General features: G+C 44.0%; 1 protein-coding gene across 2 annotated transcripts in view; it reads right to left on the reverse strand.

Moving 5' to 3' along the window:
* Positions 1-25521, reverse strand: part of SNX24 (sorting nexin 24) — a 171975-nt gene that overhangs the window by 136988 nt on the left and 9466 nt on the right. The window contains exon 2 of one of the 2 annotated variants that reach the window (XM_068980553.1): positions 19324-19382. The exons of the other annotated variant lie outside the window; for it this stretch is intronic. The gene's annotated coding sequence lies outside the window, so the exon portion shown is untranslated. The remainder of the gene's footprint in view (positions 1-19323; positions 19383-25521) is intronic. 2 annotated transcript variants of the gene reach the window in all.

Here is a 25521-nt window from a genome sequence, read left to right on the forward strand (position 1 = left end):
CAGACTGGTTCCAAATTGGGAAAGGAGTATGTCAAGGTTGTATATTGTCACCCTGCTTATTTAAAATATATGCAGAGTACATCATTTGAAATGCTGGGCTGGATGAAAGATAAGCTGGAATCAAGATTGCCGGGAGAATATCAATAACCTCAGATACACAGATGACACCACCCTTACAGAAGAAAGTGAAGAAGAAATAAAGAGCCTCTTGATGAAAGTGAAAGAAGCGAGTAGAAAAGCTGGCTTAAAAAACAACATTCAGAAAACTAAGATCATGGCATCCAGTCCCATCACTTCATGGCAAATAGATGGGGAAACATTTGAAACAGTGAGTGACTTTATTTTTTGGGGCTCCAAAATCACTGCAGTTGGTGATTGCAGCCATGATATTAAAAGACACTTGCTCCTTGGAAGAAAAGCTATGACCAATGTAGATGGCATACTAAGAAGCTGACACATTACTTTGCCAACAAAAGTCCGTCTAGTCAAGGCTATGGTTTTTCCAGTATCATGTATGGATGTGAGAGATCAACCTAGACAGTATGTGAGATGATCAACCTAGACCGCATATTACAAAGCAGAGACATCACTTTGCCAACAAAAGTTCATCTAGTCAAAGCTACAGTTTTTCCAGTAGTCATGCATGGATGTGAGAGTTGGACCATAAAGAAGGCTGAGCACCAAAGAATTGATGCTTTTGAACTGTGGTGTTGGAGAAGACTTGAGAGTCCCTTGGACTGCAAGGAGATCTAACTAGTTAATCCTAAAAGAAATCAGTCCTGAATATTCATTCATTGGAAGGACTGATGCTGAAGCTGAAACTCTAGTACTTTGGCCACCTGATGCGAAGAACTGCCTTGTTGGAAAAGACCCTGATGCTGGGAAAGATTGAATGCAGGAGGAGAAGGGGACGACAAAGGACGAGATGGTTAGATGGCATCCCCGACTCAATGGACATGAGTTTGAGTAAACTCTGGGAGTTGGTGATGGACAGGGAGGGCTGACGTGCTGCAGTCCAAGAGGTCGCAAAGAGTTGGACATGAGTTTGAGTAAACTCCGGGAGTTGGTGATGGACAGGGAGGGCTGAAGTGCTGCAGTCCAAGGGGTCGCAAAGAGTTGGACATGACTAAAACTGAACTGAATGGATGCCTTCATATTTTTCAAAAGGAAAGTACAAGACTGAAGGAGGTGGTGTTTTGTTTAAACTCCAACCTTGAGTAACATTTCATAAAGCTCTAATTCCTAGGAAAGTTTATTTTAAAAATCTGTAATGATGGCTAACAGTGACAGAGAGTAATCTGAACATCCTCTTTTAAACTTTGTTAGGCCTTAAGTACAGGTCAGCCCTTCACACGTACTTTTGCAAGAACACTAGGACACAAGTACAGAATTTCATACAATAAAGACTGTCATTTACTATCCCCATTTTAGAGATCAGGAAAGTGAGGCATGGAAAGGTAAAGTAACTTGCTCTGTGAGTCACAGCTACTAAGTGGTTGCAGCTGGGAACTGAGCTGAAGAGTGACTTGAGCTGCCTTGAATACAGCTTCCTAGTTGCACAGCTCCAGCTACTCAAGGCCAGCTCAACCACAAGCATGACAGAGCCTCACCTGAGCAGAAACTAAGAGCCTGGAAAGCACTCAGCTTGACCATATAGACAAATAATGGTGAGATTAAATTCTCATCAGGAGTTGAAATGAGTATCTTGACTTCTACTCTCCAAACCTGCCTTGTCTAGTATGGCAGCACTCAAACCACTATTGGACATCTGAAATGTGACTCGTCCCAAGGCAGGCATCCTCTAAGTGTAAAACACATCTGATTTTGCTATTACTAAGTCACTTCAGTCGTGTCCGACTCTGTGCAACCCCACAGATGGCAGCCCACCAGGCTCCCCCGTCCCTGGGATTCTCCAGGCGAGAACACTGGAGTGGGTTGCCATTTCCTTCTCCAATGCATGAAAGAGAAAGGTGAAAGTGAAGTCGCTCAGTCGTGTCCGACTTAGCGACCCCATGGACTGCAGCCTACCAGGCTCCTCCATCCATGGGATTTTCCAGGCAAGAGTACTGGAGTGGGGTGCCATTGCCTTCTCTGCATTTGATTTAAAGAACTACTACAAAACATAAACTATCTCATTAAATAATTTTATAGTGATGATGAGTTAAATACTATTTGGATTTACTGGGCTAAATAAAATTTATCATTACAATTCATCTCCCCTGTTTCTTGTCCCTTTTAAAAACACGTCTACTGGAAAACTTTAAATCCTGCGTAGTTTGCGTTGCATTTCTATTAGATGATGCGCTCTCTACTCACAGCGCCAATCTTTGCACGGCTGAGCCATCGGCACAAGCTGGTCAAAAGCAGCTCTGAGAACAGCAGTCTGCCTGGCAGGAAGCCCCCTTCCCACCCCCTCTCCTGCTTTCAGAATCCTCAGGCTCTCGCACCAGTGCCCCACCCCTCGCCCTTGAAATTCTGATTTAGAAAGGGCCTTGATCTGACCCTGCTCTCCTTCCTGTCGCTGGGCTTTCTCTCTCTACTTTCACTGTCAGAGCACCTGGAAGGGCCCACCCTCCATTTTCTTCACCCTCTTTCCAACTTCCCTAATTCACTGCAGCCCGACCTCCAACCCCCACGCTGAAACGGCTCCTCGAAGGTTCCTCATCCTCACTTTGTCCTCCTGACCTCTCTGTTCACTCTAGAACAACTGCCGGGCCCCCAACCACACAGCAGGCCTTACCTACCCACGTGCCTCCACTGGGCTGACAACCAAGCAGGAACTTGGAAGAGAGGGCTGGAAACCTTTGTATCAAGCTCTGTTAACAAAAAAGGATGTGGCACCAACCTCCCCCTCAAAATACCATTCTCCCACCGCTGGTCCCAAGGAGGATGCTCTCTCACTCTCCAGGAATTCTTTGGCTCATGGCAGCTGTGCTGTGCACGGATCCTCCCTGGTGGACCGTGATTCTGCCGTAGGGTCCTGTAAGCAGATAGGGTAGTGGGCCCCTGCAGAAAGAGAACCAGGCATGGCTTCCTTTTTTTTTTTTTTTTGGCCACAGCATGTAGGATCTTAGTTCCCAAACCAGGTATCAAACACACACACCCCACAGTGAAAGCGTAGAGTCTTAACCACTAGACATTCAGGGAAGTCCCTGGCATGACTTTCTTGACATAAGAGGAACCATTTTGGCCTCAGCCATTTTGTGATCCAAGGCTGGCCAAGATTCTTATCCTTGAACATGTTCATCAATGATCATAAGGGGAGTGAGAGAAAGCAGAAACAAAGGAAAAGCCATCAAGAAACAATAGTTTAGCAACTAGAATCCCAGTTCCTCCTTAAGGGAGACACATCACAAGCTGATACAGTCTTAGAGCTCTGCAGGAACCAACACTCCCACCAGGTGGAGGACGGAATGATGGTGTCGACCCTCCTGACCTCAATCCACTAAAGCTTGGACTCTGTAGACTTTCACCCCAATGCTATGTGAATTCTCTGCTCAAGCCCCTTTATGAACACACACGTATCCTCAGCTGAAAACTTCCCCAATTTTGCTGTTCAGGGAGACATTGCTTTGGGAAAGATCGCCGGTGTTCTCCTAACTTGTCGTGAGCCAATAAATCCTTCCTTCTCCGGATCTGTGGTTTGGCTGTATCTGTTGCCTCAACATCCGCCAAGACGCAAACCCAGTTTTCAGGTAACAGCCCTCTCCCCTTGCCTTTCCTGCCCAGAACCACACTGAGCCTCAGGCATCATCCAAACAAACAGTGGACATGTGTGAAGCCACCTTCAGGGCCCGGCCTACAGACTTGCAGACACAGCTGAAGGGATAAGAAGCCAACTCTGGGGCAAAGGTGAAAGTCTCATCTCTGGCTCCTAGGAGTAAGTGAAACTGGAACTGTTTCCAGAAAGAGAAAACACAAGCGAAGCAACTGCAGGTGGGAGAGTGGGGTAGGCTTCCTGCAGACTGTAGAACAGGAGATTCAGAGGTGTGAGAAGCCCAGGTCCTCCAGCAACAGAGGGCTTGGCGTACATTCAGGCATGTAGGGCAGACAGTGCCAAGTGAACAGACCAGAGGTGGGGGACGCTACATTTTATTCTTGTATTTATCTTTTTCTCTTAGCTACCCATCCTAGACAGTTTCTCAAGACCACTCTCATATCCACTTAATAGTACCACCCAATCCAAACCTTCATCTGGTCATTTCTGCAACCCCCTACCCTAGCCTGGCCCACCACAGTAGTCCCATGTGTGCATGCTAAGTTGCTTCAGCTGTGTCTGACTCTGCAACCATATGGACTATAGCCCGTCAGGCTCCTCTGTCCGTGGGATTCTCCAGGCAAGAATATCATAGTGGGTTGCCATGCTTTCTCCAGGGGATCTTCCAATCCAGGAATCAATCCCTCATCTCCTGTGGCTCCTGCATCGCAGGGAGATTTTTCTACCCTTGAGCCATCAGGGGAAGCCGTGCCTTAATTAATCGCTAAATGAGGCTTATAGTTTCATTGAGTTAGACCAGGTCCCTGTGATCAGTTTGATTAGGTTTCAGTGATTGTGGTTTTCATTCTGTCTGCATTCTGATGGATAAGAGGCTTATGGAAGCTTCCTGATGGGAGAGACTGACTGAGGGGGAAACTGGGTCTTGTTCTGATGGGCAGGGCCATGCTCAGTCAATCTTAAATCCAGTTTTCTGTTGATGGGCGGGGCTGTGTTCCCTCCCTGTTGTTGACATGAGACCAAACTATGGTGGAGGTAGTGAAGACAATGGCGACCTCCTTCAAAAGGTCCCATGCACGCACTGCCCCACTCAGTGCCCCGACCCTGCAGCAGGCCCACCGCCAACCCACACCTCCGCCGGAGACCCCAGCACACTCACAGGCAAGTCTGGGTCAGTCTCTTGTGGGGTCACTGCTCCTTTCTCTTGGGTCCTGGTGTGCACAAGGTTTTGTTTGTGCCCTCCAAAAGTGCTTCCCCAGTCCTGTGTAAGTTCTGGCAGCTCTGTGGTGGGGTTAATGGCGACCTCCTCCAAAGGGCTTAAGCCACACCCAGGTCTGTTGCACCCAGAGCCCCTGCCCCTGGGGCAGGCCACTGCTGACCCGTATCTCTGCAGAAGACACTCAAACTCTCAAAGGGAGGTCTGGCTCAGTCTCTGTGGGGTCTCCTGGTGTGCACAAAGTTTTGTTTGAGCCCTCTGAGCATCTCTGGCAGGTGTAGGGTTTGATTCTAAATGCAATTTTGCCCCTCCTACCATCTTGCTGGAGAAGGCAATGGCACCCCACTCCAGTACTCTTGCCTAGAAAATCCCATGGATGGAGGAGCCTGGTAGGCTGCAGTCTATGGGGTCGCTAAGAGTCAGACACGACTGAGCGACTTCACTTTCACTTTTCACTTTTCACTTTCATGCATTGGAGAAGGAAATGGCAACCCACTCCAGTATTCTTCCCTGGAGAATCCCAGGGACAGAGGAGCCTAGTGGGCTGCCGTCTAGGGGGTCGCACAGAGTCGGACATGACTGAAGCTACTTGGCAGCACCATCTTGCTGGGGCTTCTGCTTTGCCCTTGGATGCAGGGTAAAAGTTGGCTTAAAACTCAAACATTCAGAAAACTAAGATCACGGCATCCGGTCCCATCATTTCATGGCAAACAGATGGGAAAACAATGAAAACAGTGACAGACTTTATTTTCTTGGGCTCCAAAATCATTGCAGATGGTGACTGCAGCCATGATATTAAAAAAGCTTGCTCCTTGGAAGAAAAGCTATGACCAACCTAGACAGCACACCAAAAAGCTGAGATAGGATGCTGGGCAAGATTGAAGGCGGGAGGAGAAGGGGACAACAGAGAATGAGATGATTGGATGGCATCACCAATTCGCTGGACATGAGCTTGAGCAAGCTCCGGGAATTGGTGATGGACAGGGAAGCCTGACCTGCTGCAATCCATGGGGTCGCAAAGAGTCGGACACAACTGAGTGACCGAACTGAACTGAAATGAGGCTTTCGTGCATGCTAAGTCACCTCACTCATGTCCGATTCTTTGTGGCTCTCTGGACTGTAGCCTTTCAGGCTCCTCTGTCCATGGAATTTTCCAGTTAAGAGTACTGGAATGAGTTGCCATGACCTCCTCCAGGGGATCTTCTCAATCCAGGGATTGAACCTGCATATCTTACATTTCCTGCATTAGGAAATCAACCCCTTTTGGAAACATTCTGTACATCAAGGTTAAGTTTAATGAACATGATATCCTTATTTTCATGTCACTACACTGTGCAGAAATATGATCTGCAGCCCTGTTTCTCTCTTATTAAGGTTTTTAAAATATCACTTATTTCTTGAAAGTTAATATGTATATAATAGGAAACCAAAAAACACAAGAAGCAAAAAACAAAAGTCATCCATAATCACAAGCAGTTTCCTATTTGATGTGTCCTTCCAGGTTTCATGTGTATCCTGCTTTTTCACACATCATGAATATTTACCATTTCAAGATCCCAAAGTGTGAAAGATACTCAGTTGTGTCTGACTCTTTGCAACCCATGGACTATATAGTCCATGGAATTCTCCAGGCCAGAATACTGGAGTAGGTAGCCGTTTTCTTCTCCAGGGGATCTTCCCAACCCAGGAATCAAACTGGGGTCTCCTGCATTGCAGTCAGATTCTTTACCAGCTAAGCAAGGTTCCAAAGCTACGGGCTGTTTGATAACCAAGAATACACTACACCAACTCAATCCGGAAGGAAAAAAAGAAATGTAACCCTGCCTTGCTCGGCGACAAAAATTTCAGAAAAGACAAAAATGGCAAAGGGCCTCTAGACAAAGATATTGGCAGCATTATGATTAAAATACTACATTCCCTTAATGTTCAATTTAAAAATGAGACCTAAAGCAACAGAGTAGACAAAGTACAATGCTTCTAGGAGGATTCACTGTCGACCTAAACTATTAAAGTATTAGCAAGGAGGTATGTTTCCACTGAGTTACTTAACAATACACTCCTATAAGACAGCCAAGAGATGCACACTCAGTTATTATTAAACACATCTGCATACACGCCTCCCTTTATGCTACCTTCTGCCCTTCTGCTGCCAACTGAATGAGTCCTGATTGCTTAGCAAGTCCATGCCTGAAGTGCTGCCTTTTTAAAAAAATCATAACAAAGATATTTACAAATGGGTAGATTCATTACCTTTACTTTTTATCACGCATTGTCACTTCAGGACATCTAGAAAGTCTAGATGTTGCAAAATAAAGAATGAACCTTGTCCACAATAAACATAGGTACTTTACAAAAATGCACATACACACTTAATGTTGTTGAGTCACTAACTTGTGTCTGACTCTTTGCAGCCCTGTAGACTGAAGCACGGAGAAGGCAATGGCAACCCACTCCAGTACTCTTGCCTGGAAAATCCCATGGACGGAGGAGCCTGGTGGGCTGCCGTCTATGGGGTCGGACAGAGTCAGACACAACTGAAGTGACCTAGCAGCAGCAGAAGACTGCAGCACGTCAGGCTTCCCTCTCCTAAACTATCTCCTGGAGTTTGCTCAAACTCATGTTCATTGAGTTGGGGATGTCATCCAGCCAACTCATCCTCTGTGACTGTCTTCTCCTCCTGACCTCAATCTTTCCCAGCACCAGGGTCTTTTCTAGTGAGTCAGTTCTTCGCATCAGGTGGCCAATGTTTTGGAGTTTCAGCTTCAGCATCAGTCCTTCCAAAGAATATTCAGGACTGATTTCCTTTAGGATGGACTGGTTGGATCTCCTTGCAGTCCAAAGACTCTGAAGAGTCTTCTCCAACACCACAGTTCAAAAGTATCAATTCTTTGGTGCTCAGCCTTCTTTATTGTCCAACTCTCACATCCATACATGACTCCTGGAAAAACTGTAGCTTTGACTAGATGAACCTTTGTTGGCAAAGTGATGTCTCTGCTTTTTAATATGCTGTCTAGATTGGCCACAGCTTTTCTTCCAAGGAGCAAACATCTTTTAGTTTCATGGCTGCAGTCACTGTCCACAGTGATTTTGGAGCCCAAGAAAATAAAATCTGCCACTGTTTCCACTTTTCCCCCTTCCATTTACCATGAAGGGATGGGACCTGATGCCATGATCTTATTTTTTTTTTGAATGTTGAGTTTCAAACCAGCTTTTTCCCTCTCCTCTTTCACCTTCATCAAGAAGCTCTTTAGTTCCTCTTTACTTTCTGCCATTAGAGTGGTATCATCTGCATATCTGAGATTATTGGTATTTCTCCTGGCAATCTCTATGGTTAAAACCTAAAACTGTCTTCTAGATATGGAGATATTACTTACCGGCACCAGGTAGGTGATATGGAGATATCTATTTCTGCATAAAGTTATCAGATTTCACAGTTTCACAGTTTCCAATCCCATTCTTACTTGACACTGGTGACGGGCGGTCTCTCCTCTCCACCCCCAAGCAATTCAGACATTCCACCTACTAGAATGCGCCCTCCTCTCCTCGCCACCCTTCAAGAATGGAATGGACTCTGACACCTCAACACTGGAGGTGGTCACCCTCCACAGAAACAGAAAGCAGCAGTCCTCTACAGGGACCTCTGATTCCGGGCTCAGCCCAGGCACCTGGAGTCCTTCACGCTCCACTCGCCATGACCTCCTGCATGCCAGACATGGCTCTCTTCCCATCTCCCATCACATAAATTCATTTTCGTGTTTTTAACTTGGGTGGGGGGGGGGTCCTTCACAAAAACCTTATCTTTTCCATATGCTTATTTAGATCCTACTGGCTCAGATGGTAAAGCGTCTGCTTGCAATGTGGGAGACCCGGGTTCGAGTCCTGGGTCAGGAAGATCCCCTGGAGAAGGAAATGGCAATCCACGCCAGCACTCTCACCTGGAAAATCCCATGGATGGAGGAGCCTGACAGGCTACAGTCTATGGGGTTGCAAAGAGTCGGACACAACTGAGCGACTTCACTTCACTTCACTACACTTCAGAATGCAGCATAAGCCCAGTGCCTTGCAGGAAGTCTTTCTAGTACTTCAGTCCTCACTGATGCCACTCTCAAAACCTCCATTCAATACAACTTGTTACTTTCCTACCTATTGTCATAAAGCATTCACTGTAGCTTCATGAGTGCTGAGTCACATGTGTGGAACTAAACTGCAAACTCCTTGAGGGTTAGAATCACGCCTTATTGTTGTCAGCTGCCATAGTGGGCATCCAGCAGGCATTCGAAGACTTGATTTACTGTTATATTGATTAATTATGCTACTTTATAAGAGAGAAAAGCTTTGATTCCTTTATATGTTAAGGCTAAGAGCACAAAAGGTTAAAAAGCAGTCACCATTAACCACCTCCATCTATCTTTCATGGAACTATCCCTAAAAATGAACTGTTACAATGTTATGAATATATTAACTAACAACCGATTAGTTCAAATTATGTGACGGGACTTTCAAAGACTAATGTTTCTTTATTTTTATATAAACTGATGCTAAAACTAATGCTAAACAAATGTTAGAAAATATCTCTAACATAAAGCAAATGCTGCTTTTTAAAACTCCAAATCTAAAAACCTGGAAAATATATACTTTCAAAATGACAATATGGAAGCCATTGAGAATCAAGGGCCTACCCACATTCATTTAAGAACAGTCCATACATCAATTGAGGAACATCAGCGGGATTGCTTAGAAGGCAAAAAAATAAAATGGGGCAAGGAAACTCAGGAAGAAAGTCATAGCTCTACAGCTCTGTGTCCAGCCAGGAGGTGTTCCTGCACAGACCCGGGGGAGCCAAAGGAAGCAAACACTGAACAAATCACACAAAAGAAGCACTTAGTCTACCTTTCAGATAATATTAACACACACAAGATTTTAAATCATTTTTTCATTATTATTATTAAATAAAATTTTTTCCTGGAACTTTTGGTTCCACGCACACATAGATGCTAAGTCACTTCAGTCATGTCCAGCTCTCTGCAACCCCATGGACTGTAGCCTGCCGGGCTCCTCTGTCCATGGAATTCTCTAGGCAAGAACCTGCCCTCCTCCAGGACCTCGTCCCAACCCAGGGGTTGTACCCATGTCTCTTACGTCTCCTGCATTGGCAGGCAGGTTCTTATCACTAGCACTACCCTGTTCTATACCCATATTCAATATGAGAATGTTTCCCATATTTTAACTCTGCACATTATTGGACATTAACGCTTACAAAACACTTCCTCCAATTACCAAAATTCATTCTCTGATGAACCATATCCCTGGTACCGAGTTTCTGTTTCAAGTTCCTCTCCAATGTTTAATAGCAATACTGGAAAACTCTTTGGTTACCTAAATTAAACTCCCAGTGAACTGGGTGCATACCTTCCAAATCTGACTCCAAATTCCAGGAACTTCCCACATGGCACTATAGAATGCCCCTCCACCATCACCACTCGGGCAGCAACAAGGCCAGAGCCCTTGGGTCCAGCTGGTTCATGGGGAGCCCTGCTCATGGGGGCTGCTGGCACACTGGTCCCAACAACAGTAACTCTACACCACTTCTCACAGTGTGAGAATCACAGCACTCTTCATTATAATCTCCAGACAGAAGGAGATTATCATGTGCAATCTACCTGGCAGGCCAAACAGTTTCCTTCTGTGCACTGTAAACTCCAAGGGACTTTGAACCCCTGGGCAAGTGGCATTGAGCAGGAAAGCAGAGATGCCCAGGCCAGAGGTAGAGAAGATATGTGAAAAGGGGGAACACATGCTTCTTGTGAGCTGCTGCAATAAAGAAATCTATCACTCTCCTCCTGTTTTTCGGATCCAGGATAGTAACAGCGACTCTTTTTTCTGTATATCCAGCACCATACTATGTGCTTTTCATTTATTATTTCAGTTACATATTTATCCTCAAGATTCATGGTGCCACCATTCCCCCAACCTTACAAATGAGGAGACTGCCATGAAGAGGCTGATCCAGGTGAGCACCCAGCTCTGGGTTGGCTTCAAGCCCAGACACTTTCTGCCCCCCTGTACTCCCCTTAGAATGCATAGCTCAGTTCAGTCACTCAGTCGTGTCTGACTCTTTGCAACCTCATGGGCTGCAGCATGCCAGGCTTCCCTGTCCATCACCAACTCACAGAGAGTGCTCAAACTCATGTTTATTGAGTTGGTCATGCCATACTACCACTCTCATCCTCTGTCGTCCCCTTATCCTCCCGCCTTCAATCTTTCCCAGTATCAGGATCGCTTCCAATGTGTCAGTTCTTCACATCAGGTGGCCAAAGTATTGAAGCTTCCACTTCAGCATCAATCCCTCCTCCAATGAGTATTCAGGACTGATTTCCTTTAGGATTGACTGGTTGGATCTCCTTGCTGTCCAAGGGACTCTCAAGAGTCTTCTCCAACACCACAGTTCAAAAGCATCAATCCTTCAGTGCTCAGCTTTCTTTATAGTCCAACTCTCACATCCATACATGATTACTGAAAAAACCACAGCTTTGACAAGACAGACCTTTGTGGTCAAAGTAATGTCTCTGCTTTTTAATATACTAAGTTTGTCATAGCTTTTCTTCCATGTAGCAAGCAGTCATCATCTGCAATGATTTTGGAGCCCAAGAAAATAAAGTCACTCACTGTTTCCAGTGTTTCCCCATCTATTTGCCATGCAGTGATGGGACCGGATGCCGTGATCTTAATCTTCTGAATGTTGAGTTTTAACCCAACTTTTTCACTCTCCTCTTTCCCTTTCATCAAGAGGCTCTTTAGTTCTTCTTTGCTTTCTGCCATAAGGGTGGTGTCATCTGCATATCTGAGGTTATTGATATTTCTCCCAGCAATCTTGATTCCAGCTTGTGCTTCATCCAACCCAGCATTTCACATGATGTACTCTGCATGTAAGTTAAATAAGCTGCTGCTGCTGCTGCTGCTAAGTCGCTTCAGTCGTGTCTGACTCTGTGTGACCCCATAGACGGCAGCCCACCAGGCTCCCCTGTCCCTGGGATTCTCCAGGCAGAACACTGGAGTGGGTTGCCATTTCCTTCTCCACTGCATGAAAGTGAAAAGTGAAAGTGCAGGCACTCAGTCATGTCCGACTCTGTGAGAACCCATAGACGGCAGCCCACCAGGCTCCCCCGTCCATGGGATTTTCCAGGCAAGAGTACTGGAGTGGGGTACCGTTTCCTTCTCTGAAGTTAAATAAGCACAGTGACAATACAAGCCTTGACATACTCCTTTCCTGATTTGGAACCAGTCTGTTGTTCCATGTCCAGTTCTAACTGTTGCCTCTTGACTTGCATACAGATTTCTCAGGAGGCAGGTCGGGTGGTCTGGTATTCGCATCTCTTTCAGAATTTTCCACAGTTTGTTGTGATCCACACAGTCAAAGGCTTTGGCATAGTCAATAAAGCAGAAATAGATGTTTTTCTGGAACTCTCTTGCTTTTTTGATGATCCAGTGGATGTTGGCAATTTGATCTCTGGTTCCTCTGACTTTTCTAAATCCAGCTTGAACATCTGGAAGTTCATAGTTGACATACTGTTGAAGCCTGGCTTGGAGAATTTTGAGCATTACTTTGCCACCATGTGAGATGAGTGCAATTGTGTGGTAATTTGAACATTCTTTGGCATTGCCTTTCTTTGGGATTGGAATGAAAACTGACCTTTTCCAGTCCTGTGGCCACTGCTGAGGTTTCCAAATTTGCTGGTATATTGAGTGCAGCACTTTCACAGTATCATCTTTTAGGATTTGAAATAGCTTCACTGGAATTCCATCACCTCCACTAGCTTTGCTCACAGTGACGCTTCCTAAGGGCCACTTGACTTTGCATTCCAGGATGTCTGGATCTAGATGAGTGATCACACCATCGTGGTTTTCTGGGTCATGAAGATCTTTTTTGTATAGTTCTTCTGTGTGTTCTTGCCACCTCTTCTTAATATCTTCTGCTTCTATTAGGTCCATACCATTCCTGTCCTTTATTGTGCTCATCTTTGCAAGAAATGTTCCCTTGGTATCTCTAATTTTCTTGAAGAGATCTCTAGTCTTTCCCATTCTATTTTTTCCTCTATTTCTTTGCACTGATCACTAGGAAGGCTTTTGTATCTCTCCTTGATATTCTCTGGAACTCTGGATTCAAATGGGTATATCTTTCCTTTCCTCCTTTGCCTTTCACTTCCCTTCTTTTCTCAGCTATTTGTTAGGCCTTGTCAGACAACCATTTTGCTTTTTTGCATTTCTTTTTCTTGGGGATGGTCTTGATCACGGCCTCCTCTACAATGTCACAAACCTCCATCCATAGTTCTTCAGGCACTCTATCAGGTCTAATCCCTTGAATCTGTTTGTCACTTCCACTGTATAATCATATATAGTGGTACAGAGCTATGGTTTTTCCAGTAGTTTTGTATGGATGTGACAGTTGGACTATAAAGAAAGCTGAGCCAGTCCTGTGGCCACTGCTGAGTTTTCCAAATTTGCTGGTATATTGAGTGCAGCACTTTCACAGTATCATCTTTTAGGATTTGAAATAGCTCAACTGGAATTCCATCACCTCCACTAGCTTTGCTCACAGTGATGCTTCCTAAGGGCCACTTGACTTTGCATTCCAGGATGTCTGGATCTAGATGAGTGATCACATCATCGTGGTTTTCTGGGTCATGAAGATCTATTTTGTATAGTTCTTCTGTGTGTTCTTGCCATCTCTTCTTAATATCTTCTACTTCTATTAGGTCCATACAATTGATGATGCTTTTGAACTGTGGTGTTGGAGAAGACTCTTGAGAGTCCCTTGGACTGAAGGAGATCCAACCAATCCATGCTAAAGGAGATCAGTCCTGGGTGTTCACTGGAAGGACTGATGCTGATGCTGAAACTCCAATACTGTGGCCACTTGATGCGAAGAACTGACTCATTGGAAAAGACCCTGATGCTAGGAAAGATTGAGGGCAGGAGGAGAAGGGGACAACAGAGGACGAGATGGTCGGATGGCATCACCAACGTGATGGACATGGGTTTGAGTAGGCTCTGGGCGTTGGTGATGGACAGGGAGGCCTAGCATGCTGCAGTCCATGGGGTCGCAAAGAGTCAGACACAACTGAGCGACTGAACTGAACTGACTCATTTGCATATCTCAGGTTACTGATATTTCTCCCTGCAATCTTGATTCCAGCTTGTGCTTCATCCAGTCTGGAATTTCACATGATGTACTCAGCATATATGTTAAATAAGCAGGGTGACAATATACAGCCTTGATGTACTCCTTTCCCAATTTGGAACCAGCCAATTGTTCCATAAGCCTCAAGCAAACGATGGAAAAATATTAAAAGGAGATTTTTTTAGAACCGCATATCTGCACAGCCAATCCGTAAGACTCATCTACTTTTCCCCCATCAGAATGAAGTCATGATAGTTGAGCTCTCAAGTTCTAAAAAACTTTATTCATGGCACCAAATGTTGCATTTGGTAAAACTTTATCATTAATTGGTTTTGATGGAGTGCGTCTACTGGACATGAGAAAGTCCTAAACAGCTCATGAATAAAACAAATATAGGTAAAACTTTAATTCACCTTCATGAATCAAACAAATATAGGTAAAACTTTAATTCACCTTCATGAATCCCAAATCCCTTTGCTACACTGGAATTTCTATCAAATATTTACTTGAAAGGCATTATTTTTGTTGTTTTTGTTTTGCTTTGGTGGTAAAGAGAAGGATCAGGAGAGAGGGTTACAGTATCAAATGTATTCAAATCAGAAATCCCACAAAAGCTTAACTCAGGGAACGTGCCATAGAAATCCAACACGTAGATTTAAATTTTTAGAAACAAATGCCAAAAACTAACTAGTACAGAACCAGTCACATGGTAAGGGATTTACACCTATTTTCTCATTTGATTGAAATAATCCCAAATGGATATGAAGCAGTTTCTATTATCCCTATTCATGGGAGCCAAAGCTCGGAGGATTTAAACAACTGGAGACCATTAAACATGTGGTTAGCGAGGGGCTGGAAGGCATCCGAGGTCCACTCTTCAGCGGTATTGCTACTTCCCTTCTCATGAAAGTCCTCTCAAGGAGGTCAAGGTTACAAAATAAACATAAGTATCTGCCCGATTCACAAAAGCTGGCTCTCATTCTGTATGGTGCGTGGGGCAAAGTCACATCAGTCGTGTCTGACTCTTTGTGACCCTGCCTGTAGCCCACCAGGCCCCTCTGTCCATGGGATTCTCCAGGCAAGAATACTGGAGTGTGTTTCCATGCCCTCCTCCAGGAGATCCTCCCCACCCACGGATTGAACCTGCATCTCTCTTGTCTCCTGCATTGACAGGTGGGTTCTTTACCACTAGCACCACCTGGGATGTCCCATGCTGCATGGGCCAGTATTAAAACAAGCAAAACACGCTGATATGGGTCAGCACCCAAGGACACACATCAATTTTCCTTTCTACTTGGACAATCACATCCATTAAATGCTCCCTGGTTTCCCCAGGGAGCATTTAGACAGCAAGGAAACCTGGAAGACCCTGGTCCTGGCTGTTTTTCACACAGGCTTCTACACTGTGTAGCAGCTGGCTTTCAGAGAAGGACTGAGCTAAGGTGTGAAGGCAGAGAGAGGCCTGATTACAGTGGCGATTCTTTTTGCACTAAATGTAATCTGAGGCAGACATCTTGCCAGACAGTTCACATGGCTCATGCCATTTAATACTGGCAATGACTTTATGGTTAGGTATTATTGTTCACCTATTTTAAAGATGAGAAAATTGAGGTTAACAGTTTGCTCACGCTTAAGCTTATTCTCATAAATGTAGTTATACATTTAGCTCTCCATGAAGTGACAAAAGATTAGTTGATTACATGCTGTTCACAAACAGGAAGAATCTTCTGAAAGAGAGTTCTGGAATTTCTTGAGGGTTTTGGAAAGAAATTGCTGAAAGTGATGGCATCCCTGGTACCCCGTGCAACACAGGGTGTACTGTGGGCCTTCAAGAACCACAGGTCAGGTAGCTCCTTGGTGGTCCATGCTATTACTGCCTAGGACCTGGACTCAATTCCTGGTCAGGGAACTAAGATTCCACAAGCCTCACAGCCAAAAGAAAGAAAAAAAAAACCACTGGCTGAATAAATGAGTGTACGTAAATACTAGGGCTGATGAAACAGCCTCACACTCCACCTCTCCATGCCTGCTTCCCTAGCCCTCACCCATCGCCCCCTCTCACAGCTCTGGCCTGTGCCTGCTACTCATGCTGGGCTCTCCCTGCCAGCCCCCTTGAGGCCCTACACAGCACCCTGTACACAGACGAGCTCACCCTAATCACATGAACTCTGACCTAAGCTTCCAGTGGAGCAGATGGTCAGCCTCCGCAGCCAGGCATTTAGAATCTTCTAGATCACAGAAAGATGAACTCCACAGAACTTTTCTAGACCCAGAACTCACTAGAAGAGCAAACCCTGACTGCAGAAACAGCTTCTAATACAAAACTCCAGGTTATAATGACATTTACTCAAACTGGTGTCATCTGAACCTGGCTAAAGCTGATGAGTCAGAAGTCAAAAGTTCTACTTCTGCTCAGAGCAAAGTACAAGAATGGGTCTGGGTAGGGACTGGCCCAGCCCCTCTGCAAGGTCAGAGCCATGTGCTAAAACACAGATTTAGCTTTGGCTGTCTGACTTCTTACAAAAAGACCTTCTTATATCAGGAGAAAGAAGGAAAGCAATTCAGTTTTACCTGCAAACACTGTTAAGAGACTACGGTGAAACAGAGGGGCTGGAATTTCATTGGGCACTCAGTGATCAATCAATAGATAGCAGTTGTAAAAATTGGCTGTTTGGCCACATAATCAACATTCTTCATTTAAGCACACTTCAGATGTCATTCTCTAATCTGAAAGCATTGCAAGGGTCCATTGATAATGCTTTTGAAAATTAATTTACTTAAAAAGATACAAATGAACTTATTTACAAGATAGAAATGGACTCACAGATATAGAAAACAAACATGGTTCCCAAGAGGGAAAGGGGAGAAGGATAAATGAGGAGTTTGGGACTAAAATATACATGTTACTATATATAAAATAAACAACCAACAAGGACCTACTGTATAGCACAGGGAACTATACTCAAATCTTGTAACAACCTATAAGGGAAAATAATCTGAAAAAGAATAAATATATAGAACTGAATCACTGCACTGTATATCTGATACTAACACAACATTGTAAATCAGTAAATAAATAAATACAATAAAAATCAAAGATAAATAAAAAACAATCATTCATTTAAAGCAGTGAATAAAATATGAAACTACTCAAAGGTGAAAAAATTTCCTAATAGATGAAAGCAAGGTAAAGTACATGATGACATATTAAACTCTACTGGCAAAAATTTAATTAGAAGGATTAGAAATAATAGCTGCCCCACACAGCGAGTCACATGGGGTCCTTGAGAGGAAACTGAGGCCAGCGATTTAGGGAGCCAGGGGAGGGTGACGACGAGTTCCCTGGCTGGGAAGTTACAAGTCAGAACGTGGAACCTGTCTCACACCAAAGCTTGCTAGTGACTTGCCTTAGAAGTTCCTCAAACTTGCTGACGTCACGAACACTTTTCTTAAGTTCATTTGTTCATGAGTCCAAAGACTTAAGAGGGTTCTAAGCACTCAGTCATAGGTGCACTTTGGCTGAATCGGAATACAAGTCAGCCTTTAATGCTTTAAGACAAACCTGACGTTTCTCCTTCATGCTAAATATACACTGTACAGGGCATCCTTTTCAAAACCAGCTACTCCGTAGTTTGCGGGCTTACCTACAAATTAAAATCACCTGAAGGGCTCAACCTACCAAAGCCTGGGCCTCAGCTACACATGAGAATCTCTGGGAGTGGAGCATGAAATTTCTCTTAAGAACCAATGACTTCTGCTATTAAGATGTGCGGGGGCAAGTGACCTGCCTTAGCGATCTCTACAAGCATTGTGGGGACACATTTAGTGCAGCTCAGAATCACCCAGGGGACTTTAACAAATTCCAGTGTTCAACCCATGCTCCAGACCCATCTAACTCTGAGGGCGGGACCTGGGCATCTCTAGCTTATAAAGATCTCCAGGTGATTCCAATGTGCAGCAAGAGGGGAGCACCGCAGCTCTAGCAGCTAATTATTCGCACCGGAAGTTCAGTCCCTCATTTGGAGAGCATCCCAGTGGACCATCCACCAGCAGCACTGTCACATCAGCCATTGGCCTTTTTCTCCAGCTCCCTGCCTTGTCTCAAGGTTGTTGCTGACACCCTAGTCTTCCCATCTGTCAGTCACAAGCGTCTGTCCACTTAAGAGTAATGCTGCCTGACTCTCCCCTCAGTCCTTCCGAATCATTCCTGCTATTGGATGATTCATCTCATACACACAGGGAACATGGGTCATTCTCTCACCACTTTCAATTTTATTATCTCCACTTCCTTTTCTCACTTATTCACATTTTCAACACTGTCACTTCTTCTGACCTTGTTGACTATATGAGGTTGAGGCTGTTCTGGGCACTGAAACCTGGGCTGAAAGCTACAGTGTGGCTGAAACTAACCCGACATCCCAGGACTCTGCCATTCACTGGTGGGGGGCAGAGCTGTTATCCTCTTTGCTCTAGACCAGGGTCCCAACCTTTCTGGCACCAGAGATCAGTTTCCTGGAAGCCAATTTTTCTACGAATGGTGGTAGGCGAGGGCAGGAGGAACGGTTTCAGGATGATTCAAGTGTATTACATTTATTGTGCACTTTATACCTATTATTATTACACCAGCTCCAAGGTCAGATCAGCAGGCATTAAATCCCAGAGGTTGGGGACCTCTGCTGTAGAGGGTAGTCCTGCTTACAGCTGTAAATGTTCACATGAAAAGTCTTAAAATAGAGGAGCTTTGGGCTCCCTTTCCTTGAGAAGCAAAGCTCAGAAGGTTATCCCAAAATTCCCAAAGCACACTCTTTGATTGATAACAAATACAGTTTAGAAGAATAAAAACCTTTGCACATTTCAGTTCTAAACTTCTGAATTATGTAAACCTTCTTACAAAGGACATAAGTGAAAAAAACTACACTGAAAACAACATGCTCTCTTTCCAGCAATATTTATATGCAAAAGAAGCAGTATTTATTATGAAGATATTCTCTCAAAGAGCAAGTCATGTGTTGATTAAAGTTTCCTGAAAACATATACTACTTTGGACTACTAATGAATGCTGACAAAATTAATCCACATCTTTACTGTGAAAACCATCCCCCTTCTAGGCACACACAACATCAGTTAAAAAAAAAAAAAAACAGTTCAAGGAACTGAAAAAATATATTTGCTTGATAAAATACTTCCTGTACTACATATGACTTCATTCTTTACCTTGCCAAATGTATTCCATGCTATCTCAGATTATTTCTGCAAAACCGTCAATGGAAAACCTGCAGACAATAAATTCGGAGTCTATGGTGAGAAAAACAGATCTAACTTCCCTAGAAATTATAAAATGTAACAATAATTTACTCTAATAATTTTTATGGGAGAGATCAAGACTATTGATTTTTAAAATAAGGTGTCCACCAGTGTCCTAAGTTAATTTCAATCCTCTACCTAATAACTGGTAGTTGAGAAGGAATTTTAGGATAATATTTAAAAGTTAATTAAAAACAGTGTAAGCATTCATGTCAGTCAAGCATGGCCTCTGCTCTAAATGCATTCAAACGCATGTCACCTTGACCTGTAACACAGCACTGTAAAAAATTTTGGTCAATATAAATCAAATGTACACTAATTTATTCAGCAGGTTTCCTGGTATCTGAATCAACATTAGAAATCTAACCAGTATTTGTTATTCTGCTATTGACAAAAGGAAGCATATTTAAATGATAACAAGTACTCATGGGTGTCATTTGGAAGTTAAATTGTTCCCCAAGGACAGTCTCTGTAAACATCTACATTTAAAGGTCATTTACCACCACATTATGGACAACTGTTGCATTTATTAGCACAAGCTCGATAGTTTGGAAGCTGCAGCCATCAATTTTTACTGACAATGAGATCTAATTGTTCACTAACAATAAACAAGGAAAATAGACCATCTCTATAAACTTTTATTCCCTGCACTATGATCACTTTTCAAAAATGGAAGTACAAACTTTCCATAGAATGTATTTGAAGGGCAAACTTTCCAACTGCAGGAAGGACTAAATCATAGTTTAAAATAAATCTCAGATCTTCAAATATAAGAGCTCATCTTCTCATGTTACTTCCATCTGAATAACAACAAAAGGGAGAACAACATCACAATGTTTATATACGGACAAAGTGTCTGATTTCACTTTTAGAAGAAAATGTGATGGTGCCCAGATAGTCAGTTAAACATTACTCTAGGTGTTTCTATGAAAGTGTTTTGGGATGAGATTAATATTTAAACTGGTGGGTTGAATAAAGCAAGTTGCCCTCCATAATGTCATGGGCCTCTTTGGATTTTGGACACAATATATGCCAGTGCCTTTACCAATGAACTAAAAAGCTGCTAGTTTTGAGTGGACTCCAGAACAAGGGGAGGCTCTGCAATTGGTCCTGCTGCTGTTCAACATGCTTCACCAGTTCCATGACGGTCCAGCATATCCGACGGTGCCAGAAGGGCAGGAGCACATGGGGACAATGTTTGGAGCCTTTGGCAGGACCTTGTAGGCTCATCACAGCCCAGGCCTTTAGGAGTCTAGAGCAAAGTCCTGCCACCCTCTGCGGATACCAACTCTTCCTTTGAGAAACAGCTCTTTACCTGCTACTGAGCCTGAACAGAGCTTGCACACTTAGTCATGGACCAAGTTACCAAGCACCCTGAGCTGTTCCTCATGAACTGGGTGTTACCTGAGACTCACCAGGCTATAATGCTGGGCACACACAGCAACACTTCATCATCAAATCAAAGTGGTACCGATGTGATGGGGCCCAAGAAGGCTGTGATGGTCCAAGCAGGTTACTTGAAGAAGTGGCCCAAATGGCCCATGGTTCCCACTCCAGCTATACTACATTCTGTCTCCTAGTCTAACCTCTGGCCTCTTGGGGGAATTCCTCATGATCAAGTGATAGAAGACTCGAGCCTGGTCTACAGATGGCTGAAGCTCCAATACATTGGTCACGTGATTTGAACAGTGATTCACTGGAAAAGACCCTGATGCTGGGAAAGATTGATGGCAGGAGGAGAAGGAGGTGACAGAGGATGAGATGATCGGATGACGTCATAGACTCAATGGACATGAGTCTGGGCAAACTTCAGGAAAGAAAGGGAAGCCTCGCATGCTGCAGCCCACAGGGTTGCAAAGAGTCAGACACGACTTAGTGATTAAATGATGACGATGATGACAGATGGTCCTGCACCAAAGGCAGGTGTTACCTCAAAGTGCACACCTGCAACAATATAAGCCCCTTTCAGGGATATCCAGGGACAACGCTGGTGAAGGGAAATCCACCCGAAGAACTAGAATAATTTTAATCATTCAATGCACTTGGTGGTTCACTCAGCTAGGAAGGAGACATAACCAGATGTTACCTTCCATGCTACCACATTCATAGGTTGTGAGCAATGATCTGGCTGGATGATCAGAGAACGGGAAAGAACACGACTGGAAAATGCTGACAAGGACGTGTGAAGAAGGGCATGTGGCCAGACCTCTCCAACAGGGCAGAGCAGTGACAGCACTTATCAGTGGCTGTAGCCAGGTTGGCCTTGGTGAATGGAAGGTCATGTATAACCTCCATCCCTGCCACCACGCCTTGTTCATAAGCTCCTTAGGGATGAGAGAAAGGGGTGGCTGGGGAAAGAAGCTGACGTGCATCTACAGAACAGGTCCTCCTATCCACGTGACTACTAAAATCCTCCTCTGCTGAGGTCGCCCTTCAGTGAGCATTCACATGGGACACAGATATCTTCAGAGAGGTCTGTCCAACAGACAGTAAAGAACCTGTCTTTACCATCAGTACTGGCTTTTATCAACCTTTTTCATTTTGCCTATTCAAATTACAAAAAAAACCCCAAAAACTCATCTTCAACTCTGCCCTTCTTTAATTACCAGTGAGACTATCGTATCATATGTTTTTGGTTATTTGTGCCTCTGATATTTCTGTCCTCTTAAAAGCAAACAAATACTCTCATTACTTGTAGTACTTCCAGGACAACATTTTATCTGGGCATCTACAACGACACTAAACCACTCAACCCACCCTTCAAACTCCAGCCCGCCCCCACCACCTACCCTTCTTACAGCCACTCACACTTTTCATCCTTCCCCAGGCCCTTTCTTGAACCTGAAATGATCTTCCTCCCCTTCTCAAACTGGCAAACCTTCCATCATCCTTCCAGGACAACCTTGAAGTCAGCTACCCTGCACACCCAATACCAGTGCATTGCTTGAGAGAGGAGAGACATATAAGAACCATAAGAATGAATTTCTGCTCTACTGCGCTTGTGTAATACCATGGGTTCTGTAATTCTGAAAATAAGATTAAGTTCCACTAGCAAGGTAGGGAGAAGGCAATGGCAACCCACTCCAGTACTCTTGCCTGGAAAATCCCATGGATGGAGGAGCCTGGTAGGCTGCAGTCCATGGGGTCGCTAGGAGTTGGGCACGACTGAGTGACTTCCCTTTCACTTTTCACTTTCATGCACTGGAGAGGAAATGGCAACCCGCTCCAATGTTCTTGCCTGGAGAATCCCAGGGATGGGGGAGCCTGGTGGGCTGCCATCTATGGGGTCACACAGAGTCAGACACGACTGAAGCGATTTAGCAGCAGCAGCAGCAAGGTAGAGAGAACATGGAAGGTACAGAAGAGAGAGCAGATCATAGTTTTTAAAACAACTTCTAAATTCCTAAATTTATCTAAATTCGAAGAACTAAGAAAAAGCAGATGGTGAGACTCAACCCACATATTGGTTCTACCTTAGAATAAAAATTATAAGGTGAAAACCTGCAGTAATCTGTGTTTTAAATAAAAATCAACAAGAGGACAGCCATATATTTCAAATACCCACACTACTCCCTTAAGCGGGGGCGGGGAAGGGGGCGGGGTCGGGGCGGGGCGGGGGCGGGGCGGGGCGGGGCGGCAACTAGAAGGGGAGGAAAGACTGTTTCAAATACGCCCAATCTAGTCATCAGAATTCAGCCAGCAAACTACATGGAGATACTGTGCACCTATCAGATTGGCAAAAATCCAAAAGCCTGACAACATACTCAGTTGGCAAGCTTGTGAGGAAACCAGTACTCTCATAAACTGCTATGGGAGTGCAGAGTCGCACAATCCCAGGAAGGGAATTTGACAATACCTGGCAAAATCACATACCCATTTGCCTTTTGATCTCATAACCCACTGCCGGGAATCTAAAGAGACACTGACAAACACACAAAAAGAATATGAACAAGGGTAGCGATGCAGACAACAACAGAAAGCAAAGGGCTATAGAAAAGAACACGGGATCTCTGTATACACCCATGGGGTCATCTCCAGGATATACTGTTACATCAAAAAAAAAAAAAAAGCAGGAGGAAGAAGATGTCTTAGTGTCCTACTGTTCAATCTAAGAAAGAGAGTAGGGGAACAAGTATATTTGTATTTGTGCATATATATTTGAAATATAAGGATAAACCATAACTTTTTTCTTAATGGACGTCAATGGCACCCTCTTAGGGGGAAGAGGACACAAACAGAAGCTAGATTTCCGCAGATAGACCTGACGCAGCAGATACTTTACACAAGTTCAAAACAAAATTAATTTTTAAACATCCCTGGTGGCTCAGACAGTAAAGAATCTGCAACGCACGGGACCTGAGTTTGATCCTTGGGTGGGGAAGATCCCCTGGGGAAGGGAATGGCTACCCGCTCTAGTATTCTTGCCTGGAGAATTCCATAGACAGAAGAGCTTTGTGGGCTACATTCTTGGGTTGCAAAGAGTTGGACATGACTGAGCAACTAACACTTTAACACGTAACAAGAGCATAAAATAAAATGAGAATGGGTAGCTAGTCGGTGTTATCAGAGGCTGACCACAGGGCTTTAACATCCTCGAATCTGAGTATGCAGACAGGATCCCAGAACCAACGGGTCACAGATAGCGAGGGACAACTGTACGGAGATTTTTAGTGCGGGAGAAAGAAGACACAGTTGAAGACACAAGAGACTAAGATAAATTCCTACCTTGACCACAGAAAAAGGTCTAGAAATCTCCACAAACCCAGTCAGCCCTTGGAAGCCCTGGGGGATGAGTTCCAGGAGCCCCAGCCAACCTCACACTCTGTGTATGCTCAAGTCCTTCACATAAAAGGGCACAGTACAGGGGGCACAATCAGCTCTCCATATGGGCCCATTTGGCATCCGGAGTCAACAAACTGCGAAAAGGTTTTGGTTGGTTGGTTGGATGGGTGCGAAGCCCACAGAGACCCAGAAAGCTGACTCTGTGTATCTCGTGTCCAGATCATGGTCCCTGAATCATTTCCCACTAAAGGGAACCAGGGACCATTAGAGAAAAAGCTAATTCCAAGTCTGGGGCTGGAAAGGTAAAAGATTTACTGGGAACATCTTGTTATACTAGAAAGCAAGGAAGTTCACAAAGACATACAATTGAAAATTAGAACAGACACATATAAGGCAAAATGACAGGAAATCGCATTAAAAATCTGAATGAGTACTTGCAAAACCAACATAAGAATACAAGGTATGTGCCTGATGACTCACTTGTTTTGGAGAGGTGCAGTGGGGAATGCAAGAGAATGGAGAACATGGGAAGTGTGTATCCCCACGCCCTCCAGAAGACAGCCTAACATTTATGTAAAAACACTAGTCGCTAGGATCTTGGAGGAAAAAAATGTAGTAAATAAGGCTAGAAAACTAAATCTGAATTGAACACACCGTCAAAAGCTGTAATAAGACTATGAGTTGGTTAAATGTAACTATTCCTTTTGTAGTACTTCAAAGTATCTACAAGAAGTTTGTCTTATACAACACAAATATTTATTCTGGACTTTGGTTTACATTATTAAGTCATATTAAAAAACTTTAAAAAAAAAAGTAAACTTCAAGGCAGTTCATACTTGAAATAATATGAATAAATCATGAACATAGCTAGAGACAGCATTCCTTGCACTTTGTAAAGATTCTTTCTCCATCCTTAAACCATCCTACAAAGTAGGTACAGACAGACCTCATTTTATTGCACTTTGCATAAACTGCATTTTTTTTTTAAATTGAAGGTTTGTGGCAACCCTACGTGAAACAGGTCTATCAGCATCATTTTTCCAACAGCATTTGTTCATTTCGTGTCTGTGTCACATTTTGGTAATTCGTGCAATATTTCAAACATTTTCACTACTATCATTTTTATTACAGTGATCTGTGATCACTGATCTTTGATGTTACTACTGCCAATGTTTGGGGGCACCACAAAACTGTGCCCAGATAAGACAGCACACTTAACGGATAAATGTTAAGTTTGACTGCTCCACAAACTGACCATCCACCATCTCTCTCCCTCGCCTTGGGCCTCCCTAGTCCCTGAGACACAGCAATACACACAATAGGCAG

This window comes from Capricornis sumatraensis, chromosome 9 (assembly GCF_032405125.1).
Source record: "Capricornis sumatraensis isolate serow.1 chromosome 9, serow.2, whole genome shotgun sequence".
Classification (NCBI taxonomy): Eukaryota; Metazoa; Chordata; class Mammalia; order Artiodactyla; family Bovidae; genus Capricornis; species Capricornis sumatraensis.